This window comes from Macrotis lagotis, chromosome 6 (assembly GCF_037893015.1).
Source record: "Macrotis lagotis isolate mMagLag1 chromosome 6, bilby.v1.9.chrom.fasta, whole genome shotgun sequence".
NCBI classification, from domain to species: domain Eukaryota; kingdom Metazoa; phylum Chordata; class Mammalia; order Peramelemorphia; family Peramelidae; genus Macrotis; species Macrotis lagotis.
This window is the reverse complement of record NC_133663.1, coordinates 194,475,484-194,488,340: the sequence shown is the minus strand read 5'-3', so window position 1 is coordinate 194,488,340 and position 12,857 is coordinate 194,475,484.

The window sequence follows — 12,857 nt, the reverse complement described above, 5'->3', positions numbered from 1 at the left end:
GTAAATGTCTGAGACAAAAATTTGACCTCAGAATGCTGAATCTTCCTGATTCCAGATCCAATACACTATCCACTGCACCACTTAGTTACCTGAAATATAGTACTTGCTTAATAAATATATCTATAGTTGACTGAAGTTTTTTTTTCCCCAACTTATTTTCTAATCTTATCCAATGGCAACTCTGTATTTCAGTTTAAACAGGTTGGGGTTTTTAAGCCATGTGACATGAAAAATTTCAGTTTTGTTATAACAAAAGAAGATTTCTGTTGATTCTCTTTTCAACCCTAGGGAAAAAAGCATTGGTGAACCACCAGGGAGTTCTGTTGTCACGTCTTTTCAGGCACAGACTGTTCCCCATTCTGAATAGTTCCTTTGTCTTCTCCCAAGATGACAGTTAAAAAGAAAGATGATAGTTGAAGACTCACAGACAGGTAGCATTGTCCTGGCCCTCTGGTCAGCAGGTCATATTGTTCTGGCATTACCAAGGCATCTTAGGAGGAACTAGAAATTCAACAATTCTAGGAGCTTTTGGGGGGGTGAATTAATTAAATGTTTGAACAATATAGCCTATGAATGAGGTTATAAATATCCAAATAGCCCTTGGCAGAACAAAGGTTCACTATCCCTGATGTATAGGATGAACTTGGAACTTAGTTGGACCTTGTGCCTGAGGCTCTGTTCCTTCAGATGGAAAAATGTCTAATATCTGCTTTGCTCCATGATTATGAAATGCTAAATTATTGTTGCTTTTCTAAGATTCTTTTCAATAAAGCAAAATGCTATTGGTTTTCCCTTCGACATGACCTTTACATTCAGTTCATGAGCATTGGTATGAAAGAGGGATTATAGCATTGTCATGGTAGTGTGGGACAGAGGCAAGTATAGTTTCCACTGAAATTCCGAACTGTGGAGATTCCTTAATCTGGTCCCAGAGATTTGCCAATTTTAAGACCCCAAGTTTCCAGACCCAGGGTGAAGAAGCTAATGTTGCTACTAGAGCAAGGACCCAATACTATCCTCTATGCAATCTACTGTTTATCTAATAAGTAGTGCATTGTAGGTGATAACTAGTGAGGCTACCCATTGCCAAAACCACAATTCCCCCTTTTTTTAAATAACTTCTTCACCCAATTATGATGCTCAAGACTCTCAAATCAGAGCTCTTGAAGCAAGGGGAAATCAAAATAACATAGAAGAAGTATGTTCTATTCATGTATATAGAAATAGAGAACTAGTTAGTGCAGTTATTCAGGCCATGAATACTTAGTATTTTGAATGAGGCCACACAGCATAATTAAAATAAAACTAAGGATACATAAGTATTTGCCTTGTGTTACTTCCCTATTGAATTAACCACAGTGTCTCAGTATAGAATGGACCTTGGAAGTGAGACACCCTGCTCAGTTTGCTCACCTGCTGGCTATAACTCAATAGCCTTTGGCCATCCCAAAGCAATAATATTTACACTACCCACCTCATAGGAATTTTGTAAGGAAGGCTTTTTAGAACAGTATGGTGCTATACAAATGTGAGCTCTAGTTCCCATGATTGATTTGATGCCACTTAGCAGATTTTACTTTCCTGAAAACAGCATATCATTTAGCTCTCTTTACCTTTTGTAATCTCACATTGCTCTTATTTTGTGTTTGGTTTCAACCCCCATTATCTTGCAGTTAGAGTTAGTATGCTTATTATCATTTCACTCTACATTCAATATCTTCAAATATTTTTTAGTTTCCCTATCATTCTTTTCTCTATTAATGATATTTTAATTTGTGGTAGGGAGAAAGGAGTAGTTATAGGAATTGCTATAAAAAGGTATATAATTGTTATAAAAGTGTTTTTTAGCATTAACAATAAACTACCATTTTTGAATCAGTTCTAAGAATTTGCAAACAAAATACAGAAAAAGACAAAGTGAAATTACTTTGAAGTCTACCAGGATATACATGCTCATATTAATGTCCATAGGAGTAAAAAAAAATCATTTAATTTCTGTATAATCAATGGAGTATTGAATTTAGATTCAATAAGTCATTGGTACAAATCCTGTTTCACACACTTGCTTTGCTGTGTCATCTTGGGCAAGTTATTTAATCTCCCTAGACCTTAGTTTCCTTATCTATCATTCACAAAAGGAGGAGTATCGATTTTATGACATCTAAGATCCCTTCCAGTTCCAAATCTATAATCCTATGATCTGACTGCATTATTAGTATATTTCTAAATTTTTCTATAGCCAGGTAACTAGCTATTTAATATTGTGTTTTTTCTAAATTGCCTAAAATCATTTAAAACAAAAATTTGACAGAAACTTTTTTAGAAATTCATCATAGAGTGGATAAATTTTCAAGATATAGAAAGAGGAAATAATCTTGAATGAGAAAAACAGGATTTTTAGAGGCAGACTGCCCATCCCATTCCCTTCAATACTGTGAAAAAAGAACCCTCAAGACAGAAGGGGAAATTTTTAAAAATGAAAAATAAAATAAAATTATTTTCAAAGGAGAAACTCATCCCAGATAAAAATAAACAAAAAAAAAATCTCTTTGCACTAGGCACTCATAATTTGTCCACTGGGTATATTTACTCAGTCAGGATTTTCCCCCCACTTTTTAATCCACTAGCACATTTTCTAGAAAAAGAAAGAGAAAAAAGCCTCTGTAGGTCAAGTCTCACTGAGAGAATGCCAAATGTCTTTGTGTCCAGTTATTTATGGTTTCAGATAATTGTACAGAAAATATCAAATTTGCATAGTGTGATTATTGCTGATTATTTATCTAGCAGTCAAAATGTTTCAGTGGTTCCTAGGATGACAGATTGACAAGTACTTAAAACTCATTCATTTTATGAAATTTGCATGTAATTAGGCAATAATGAAGGGGATGTTTGTGGACAACGGATTATACTACAATATGCTGGAAGCGATTCAAATGCTTGACAAAGTGTTAACATTATCTTCAGTTTCAACCAAGTCTTGAATATTTGGCTCAAAAATTGCTTGAAGAATGAATTGGGTTGGGAAGAGTTGGAAAATATATCAATAGAGTAAAATACATTTTCAGGGTCTTTTCAATTTATTTATGCATCATGCTTAAGAATAGTTTAGTTTTTATCTCATCCAAAATAAGTACTCTGTGGTAGTCTAGTAGCTAGCATAGAGGGAGTAAGGAAAGGAATATGATTGTCAAAGCAATACTGTTCCTGTGATGAAATCCTACACTCTATGCCTTTTTAATGCTTTTTGGAACCATTGTGGAATATGCATTTTTAAAATTTATTTATCTGAGTTTCATGCAGAGCTGTCTGTGAAAAGAATTGATTTGGATTATGCAAAATACTTTCCTTCCAAATCAGGATAACTATGTAAATATCAGTTTATCTTAGTAACTTAAAGAATGTAATGTTTACCAGTGATTTGTGATGAATTCCAAGATGTATAAAAGTATTCTTTTGACTTGGCAAATCACTGTAGAGTTTAATCTAGTAACAGTAAGATTTGATCTAGGTTTTGAAATGCTTAATGTTTAAGGTTCTACTTTCTAAGGGCTTTGTAATAAGATTTATGAACCACTGCCCACCTGGTAAAAGTGAATTGAGTACCCATTTTGAAATTAGGAAAATTAGAGTTCCAATATTGCCTCTCATAAATACTGACTGTGATCACTGAAAGTCATTTAAACTTTCAGTGTCCAAGTGATCCCTAAGAATACAAGTTAAAGAGTAAGATAAAGTTTTCGTTGTTTCTTCTGCATTCTCTGAGAGGACCAACTACATCACAAGATTGATGTCCTGACTCGGGAATAAATTGCTTATGAGTGGAGCAGAGCTGCTCAAAGTCATCAGTCTCACTCTAGAATAGAAAATCTAGTTACAAGACAAAAGTCAAAACTATTCATGATGTCCTGGGATGGAGTGAGTATCTTTGGCCTTTCTTTTTTCATGTCTCTGTTTATTTGAGACCATGCAGATTCAATGACTCTGAGCTCGGTTAGAGTAAGACAAAAGATGGCTCAATTTTCTAGAAAGAAAAGGCCCTCACAGTTTCTGACCAGAACAATAAAACAATTCCTATTTCTACTCATTTTGAGACATCAAAAGGTAAAAAATGAACCACAAAGGCTGGGATTGGGGTTATAATTGCCCATTCAATGAAATCTGGAGTGATTTATGGAGTCAGGTAGTTCTGTTTAAAAAGGCTTGACTTTTAGAGCTATATTTCAATAAATGAAAAATGAAGATCAGACCAAAAACTTAAGAAATAAAAATGAGGAGGAGGGGGAGAGAAGAAGAAGAAAATGAAGAAGAAGAAGAAGAAGAAGAAGAAGAAGAAGAAGAAGAAGAAGAAGAAGAAGGAGGAGGAGGAGGAGGAGGAGGAGGAGGAGGAGGAGGAAGAGAAAGGAAAGAAATAAGAAGGAAGGATGGAAAGAAAGAAGAAAGGAAGGAAAGAAAAAAGAATAGTAGTCCTCAACTTCTGTTGAGATGAATTCCTAGAGGGCTGGAACTACTCTCAGATAACAGGGTAAAGGCTTCTTAATTATTCAAATTCATTTGTGAAAATTCCCAAAACTGATAAAATCTATGATCTGGACAAATGAAAAAATAATAATACTTAATAGGGTGACCACAAAGAGAATCTGAATGGGCAGAGTTTCATATAAGGAGCTTAAGAGATCATTTACTGCACTTTATTTGTGGGTATATTGAGTTCTAGAGAAGGTAAATGACTTACTTGAAATTACACAGATCTCAGGCAGAACTGGAACTACAGCCTATTTTCTCACTTTATCTATTCAGTATTATTCCCACTGCATTTCACTCCCTATACAAAACAAATTGTCATGGTGACCAAGGAATTAATTCAAAATAAAAACCTCAAGAATAGGGAAAGCTTGGAAATGGAAAGCAAAGATTCCTAGTTCTATTTTGCACGTGATCTGAATCTCCAAAGTAACACTAAGACATAAATAGTGATTCATCAGACAAAATTCTGCCATTTGTCAGGACAAAATTTCTGATATGGACTTCCAATCCACTAACAGTCATCAAGAATGAATATGTCAAGTTGCTTGTTCCATTTGGAAAAAATAAAATAATACTGTAAAAGTATAGCAATCTAACAAAATATTATGCAAAATTCAGCATAACTGTAATTTTTGAAAAGTTGAATTCTCATGATATAATTCAGTAACAAATATTAATAAAAGTGATAAAATTGATGCAATGCCTATATATGCCTATAGATTTATGGAGAGATGGCATGACATTGAACTTATACAATTTATGACTCTCATCAAATCTTCAAACCTCTCAGTATTTAAGATAATTAGAAATATGTTAGAGTCAGGATAGACTGAACAAAGTGAGGAACTCCCTTTGGCTAAAGAAATTACAAATCCTTATAGATAATTATGATCTATAACCTTATGAGACAGCTAGGTCACATAAAAGAGAGAGTCCTGGACTTGGGATAAGTATACTTGAATTCATTTGTATGTCTATGTAACTTATATAGTCTTATCAAATTTTTCACTAAAATTCTCTACCTCTTCTTTAACAAATTGTTTTGTATAAGTTACAATTGATTTTTGTTTTTAAATTGTTTTTAAAAATCATATATTACTTTAAAACAAAATTTTCAAGTACCTCCATTACTTCTGTCTCTTAACACATATAAACAATGAATTTTAGTTAGGAAATTGTATCATTGTTTAACAACCTCACAATTTTTATTCAGGAAAGAAATCATCCTTTAAGCCTCAATAGTCTTATTATATAATATTATATTATATAATTTCACTTTTTTGCCTGGACTATTATTTTCTCCTTTGTATCATTTACTTGTCTCCATCACTCTAGTCTATACTTTACACAGCTACCAATGAAATTTTCCTAAAGCATAAATCTGACCATGTCAGCTCCTCAACCTTTAAGTCTCATTGTCTCCCTGTTACTTCTAAGATCAACTAAAACTCCTTCATTTAACTCTTAAAGACCATTTCTACCATCCAGTCCTCATCTACAGTTCAGGACCTGCTTTCATCCATCTTATTTCCTCTATAATAGTTATGCCCAGTGACTAAAATTTCCTCTCCTCCTTATCTCTGTCTCTTAGAATCCCTGGCTTTCCTCAAGACTCAGACTAAATGTCACCCATAGAAGATGATTTTCCCAGTCCCCCAACTATTAGTGACTTCTTCACCATTTATAAACTCTGACTTTGTTTGTTATGGGCCTATTTCTCCACCATTAGACTCTGAGTTCTTTGAAAACATGGGCAGGCTTTGTTTTTATTTCATGACCTTCCTTTGTATCTCCTAGTGTTTACTAAAATATTTGGCATGTGATAAGGACTTAAATAATATATTAAATGTCCATTCACTCACAGCACATATTCTTCATTAAAACATAAGCTCCTCGAGTGCAGGCACTCTTTCTAATTAGTTTTTTTTTTTTAATTTCCAGAACCTAATGCAGGGCATAGTAGGGACATAAAGAATGCTTGTTGTTTACTTAACCAGATGATGGAATTGTGAAATTCCACATTTTTCAGATGAAAGCTGTAAATCACCTTAAAGTGAGATAGAGAGGTATATGGTTGAGTATACATATGACCAACAACAATACCAGGAAAGGCAAAATGATATATTAAAAGATGATCCAAAAGGAAATGGATTGGTCATCTTGTAAAAGTAACCTCATATTGTTGAGATCTAGAGGGGGAAAAAAGAGCTGCCATACAAGGTAAAAATTTTATGGTGACTTCATTTGAAAAATGGATTAGAAGATGAGAGTACAAAGATAAATTATAATCTGCATCAATGAAAAGAGTAATCAAACTAATGACCTCACATAGTTATAGAAGTAATATAATTAGCAAGGTATGGAAAAAGGAGAAAAACCTTTTGCTTGATTTAGCACGTATCAATAACATGCCTACAACTTTAGAAGGGTGATTGGTAGAATAGTAGACAAAGCACTGGGCTTGCACAGAGCAGGAAAATCTGAGTTCATGTCTGGCTTCATGGTAGCACTTTGTAAATCACTTTATCTCTGTCTATCTCAAGTTTCCTCAATTTCAAAATGGAGAGAATAATACCACTCTCCCAGGATTGTTATGAGGATCAAATAAGATAATATTTATAAAACACTTTTGGCATTGCTTAGCACATAGTACAATAAATAGCTGTTTTCTCCCTTCTTTCCTCCCTCTCTTCTTTAAATATCATGCTAAATACCTGTCCACTAGCAACACATATACCTCATTGAAATATATGTTCCTTGAGGGCAGAGGACTACTTTAATTTTTTTCCCTTTCTTCTTTCTTCAAGAAGTTGGGAATAATGTGATCAACTAATGGCTGTTGAGAATTAATATGAAATTTTTAAGAAAAGAAAAATTTAGGTTTTATTTCTGTTTTCTCTTTCCTATTATCCCCAGGGAAATATTGAATAGGGATCTGGGAAATTATTAGACAGTAATTGTTCAGGCTAAAAATATGAGGGATTGCTTAATTATTTCTAAATAAAAATATTATGAGATAAAAATAATTAAAATTCCATATTGGCAATGACAAATCCAAAGGATAAATATTTTGAGAGTGAAAGCTAGATCTTAAATAGGTTGTATATGAATGGAGAACAGGCCTCAAAGTCAGAAAGTCTGCTTTTTAAGTCCTTCCTCTGACACATATTGACTGTGTACTTGGGTATATCAGTTAAGCTATCAGTAATCTAAATAACTTTGTACAAGTCTATGTTAAAAAAAAAAAAAAAGGTATCAACCTGCCTTGTTAAAGAGAGTTTCATCACCTGGGAATATCACAGACAAATGAAATCATAGGTCCAGTTCCTATACATAAAAAATTAATTAAGTACACAAAGTAGAATTCTACACTAAAATTATGGATAACAAATAAATATGCATATGATATGCATTCTTTCTAGTTTATAATACATTAAAAAATAAATGATGGCTACTCAAAGTCTGAGGCAAAGATCTGTACTAAGGCTCCTATATACTTCATGTGTATGTGTTGGTGTTTGGTAGCAGATTTTCCAATATAAATATACATGCATGCCCCAGGCCAGAGAGCAGAAATAAATACTAAGTAGTTACAAAGAGTTTCATTTATGGGACAGTAGTAGCAGCAGCAGCACCACTAGGAAAAGGACTTCAGAAGTATTTGCATGTTATTTACTAGGGGATGTGTTTCAGGTTGGGATCCAAACATAAATAAGTTCAGATTTATTTGTTTATTATTTTAGTGAATTTAGTGCTTCTGAAACTCACCACATTTGACAGCCCTAGAGACTGGAATCCTTTATCCATTCACCAACAAATATAACTTGGGTAGAAATACTGCAAAATTCCCCCAAGCCTTACCATCCTTCTACAACCATGCCATAAAGCGGAACCCAGAACTAAAGGGACCATATTTCAACACAAAGGGCTGGACTAGTCCCTCCCTGGAGTTATTCAATTCTTGCCCCTGGGATGAAAGGTAAGGATTGGTGCCAGCTCTAATGGACTCCTCGGGGATGCCAGGCACCTGTTTATTAACAACTGGCCTGAGATCATCTTGCGTTAATCACTGAACATCCTGCAACCTGTCACGTTGTTGATTTACCACCAAGTGCTGAGTGGTTCAGGGACCATTAACCAGCAGAGCAGGATTCACAGTGGGGAATCCACAGAGGAAGGGATGTAGAAGCATTCTGAAGACCAGGGAGCCTAGCAGTCTTGGTAAGTAGAGAGGCTTTGGAGTGATCTGGAATGTAACACACTGAAATGACATTTGGGAGTCAGTTAAGACAGGCAGTTCTATCTCCCAGATGTGATACCACATGCTAGGCTAGGTATAATTTTAAGCTGACTTTGGAATATCGGAGTTAGTAGAAAGGTTGTTGAAATCATCTAACCTGGCATTTCTTAAACTGAATTCTGTGGAACCCTGGAGCTCCATGAATGGGGAATGGAATTTCAGGGAAAATGTTGCCATGCTAGCAATATTTTCCCTCTAATTTATTAAATGTGAATCAATGTATTGTAGCCTCTTACCCAACTTTGTTATTGTCTCCCTACCAAGAAAGTGCAAACTGATAGATTCAGACCCAATCTATAAGATAATATTAAACATTTAATTAAGTTCAAGGCTTGCAAAGTATTTTAATAGCACTTCCATTTCTAATTTCACAAAATCCATTGGAGATAGTTGCTATTATTGTTCCCCATTTTACAGATGAGGAAACTGAGGCAGATTAAGTGACTTGTCTGGGAACATAGCTAGAAAATGGATGTTGGATTTAAACTTTCAAAACTCACTGTGACACCTAGCTATCATTTTGACATAGAAGTTATTACAAAGGTTGATAGCTAGGCTACATTTATAGCATAAATATTTATGGTGCATAAGTTTTTTACTGAAATTAACTTGATTTCTTTAGGTTTTGCTCTGTATTTTTATGTCCCTTCTTATCTTAGGAATATTGCATATTCTAGACTCATTGGGCCACAATCTATGACTCAATTAAATAGTTCAAGACCCAGACCTACAGCAAGCTAATTTAGAAAATGTTCATCTAGTCTATGTTTAATCACTCTTACAAGATCTTCTAAGAAGTTAGAATCATTTTCTATCTGAAATTTAAGATATCTGAGATTAGGCATTTCAGATGTTCAAGTACATTTCCTATTACTGTCAATTTGCATATGAAATCATTCTCTTGATTCAAGGCATAGCTAATGTGCTACCTTCTGAATTATGACTTCTCTTATTCTCCAGTATTCCCCAACCCCAACTGGAAATTATCTCTCCACTCAATGCCACACTTTAAGCTCTCCTGTTAATATAATGGAAGCTGGTAGTATAATGGAAAGACATCCAGCCTTGACTTCTATTCCTTTACCCGTATCTAATTCAGGCAAGAAACTTAGAAACTCCAAGACTCCAGACTCCACCCTTCCTAAGTTTGTGTATTGGTTTATGTGTGTTTGTGTGTGTGTGTGTGTTTGTGTGTGTAAAATTGTCTGTAGAGAGAAAAATATGTAGCTTTATCTACACACCAACGTATGCATACAAAAAGGAAAGAAAGGGGCGGCTAGGTGGCACAGTGGATAGAGCACCAGCCCTGGAGTCAGAAGTACCTGAATTCAAATCCAACCTCAGAAACTTAATAATTACCTAGCTGTGTGGACTTACGCAAGCCACTTAACCCTGTTGCCTTGCAAAAACCATTTTAAAAAGGACAGAAAAAAGAGAAAAATGAAAGATAAGAAAAAGGAACTTTTGGGTCCTTTAAGCAGTTAAGCAAAACAGATTCTCCCATTGGTCATATTCAAAAATATGATTCTTATTCTGCATATTAGCTCATCATCTATCATGACAGTTACCAGTGTGCACCAAAAAAGTGATTTTCCACCTTGGAAATTCCTTACAAGAATAAAATTACAGGTCTAGAATTCCCATGCAGTGTCATATATCAATTTTTATTACTCATCTCTTTCTTTCTTTAGATTTTAACCTCTCTGAGGGAAAAAATTCCATCTATTCATCCTACCATCCCCAAACATAGAAAGAATAAATGATTTTAGTAGATGTTGGAAACTCACACTTTATGCTCAAGAACACAACCCTTCTTTGATTAGATAAGTCTCAGAGAGTCGTCTGAGACACACAGAGGTGAAGTCACTGTGCAAGGACCACATGACAGGTAGAGATTCTCATTCTCTCTCATGTAATTCATCATTGCGGAAAAAAGTTTACATCAGCAATAACAAAAAAAAAATGAAAACTAAAATAACTTTGAAGTACCCCTTCACATACATCAAGTTCGCAAAAATAGTTAACAGTTATGAAATAATTATCACGTAACTTTGGTTTGCAGTGGACTCCAACAATATACGGGAGTAACTATATATATATATATATGTATATATATATATATATATATATATACATATATATATAGTTGTCAAAAATAACTTTAGTTTTTGGCACCATAGTCCTGACATTGGTAATGTACCCAGGAGTCACTAATCATAAGCGAAAAAAGAGCTATCTCATTTGTTGATATGTATGTGTATATTCCTGTTTATATGCATGCATGTTTGTGTATATATTTATATATTTCTGCAATAGAGACAAGAGTTATGAATACATATGTTATGATATGGCATGGTATGATACAAAGAGAGAACATTTGCAATTTTAAAGAATTGGAAACCATCTAAACATTGAAAAGTTGGTGAATGGTTGAATACATATATGGTATGCAATAGAATATTAGTCTTATCGGATAAGTTTGGAAGGCACAAGGACTTTTTCAAATTACTTCCTGTAAAAACCTTGGGAAGACTTATGCAAAGTGAATTGAGCTGAACCAGGAAAGCAATATACAGTAACAGAAATATTATGAAAGCATTGAAAACTTAGTCATTCTGATTATCACAATGATTCACAACAGTTCCAAAAGATTCATGATATTAACATCAAGCTATCCACCTTGAGATAGAGTACTTATCGACTGAATACAGAATTAAGTATTTTAATTTCTTATTTTATCTTCCTTGCTTCTTTTTCAGAACATGGCTAAGGCAGAAATATGATTTGCATGATTTCCTAAGTATAATGGGTTTGTGTATTTCTTGCCTTCTCAATAATTGGGGAAAGGGAAATAATTTAGAATTAAAATTAAAATATAAAAATTAAATTTATTTTTTAAAGATGCATCTGGTATAGCAAAACCTGTAATGGTTTGTTTTCCATTAGCAGTTTTAAAACCCAAGATCATCACAATATCATAATGAGAATATGAAGTTCTATGTTTGCACATAGTGAATATTTAATAGATTATTGATCAACAATTGAGTGAATCAAGGAATTAGCAAATAAATATTATACTAACATATTATTAAATTTTTAAATTTAAATACTTCCCTTATATTAAGGAATATATCATCATAATCCATGATTTCAAGGAAACATAATCCATGTTTTCACAGGAAGGTAAAATATGGGTAAAATTTTTCTACTTCTGTTTCTTTTGTTTCTTTATTATAAAATGTTAATAAAATGCAATTTTTATTGGATTCAAGAAAAAAGAGTGCTCCCCAAAGTAATTTATTTCTATAACCTAAGAAGTTGGAATAATTTTTAATTATTCTAGTTTACTGATATGTCAAAAGGAATAATGGAATTATAGAATATCAGAGTCAGAAGGCTTCTTATAGAGAAAGGAAGAGACCACAAGTGAAATAAGAAGAGAAACTTATAAAATAAGTAGATGTGAGACCTTGAAAGATGAAAAAGAAAATAATCAAATGACTGAAAGTAAGAATGCAGATAACAGATCTAGAAAATGATTGGATTTAAAGAAAATAGCAAGAGAAATAGGGCAGAAAGCAATCCTAATATAAATTTTAGGGTATATGCATATAAATTTAAAAGTTATAAGAAAAAAATGGGAGTCTGAGAAATAAATGCACAGGACATTTAGTTGGCACAGTGGATAAAGTACCAGCCCTGGAGTCAGGAGGACCTGAATTCAAATCTGACCTCAGACACTTAATAATTATCTAGCTGTGTGACCTTAGGCAAGTCACTTAACACCATTGCCTTGCAAAGGCGCCCCGCCAAAATAAATAAAATGAAATAAATGCCCATAATGAAATTCCATCCTCAATGTATCTAATAATAATACTTGAATAAAAATTAACTTAGAGTTTGGTGAAGAATATTATTTTGTGAAGGATAGATTTTAACGAGATTGCAAAACCCAGGGGGGGAACCCTGACAAGAAAAAAATTAATATCAATTGTGATCTGAAGGTAAATACAATAAATTATTAAAAGCACTT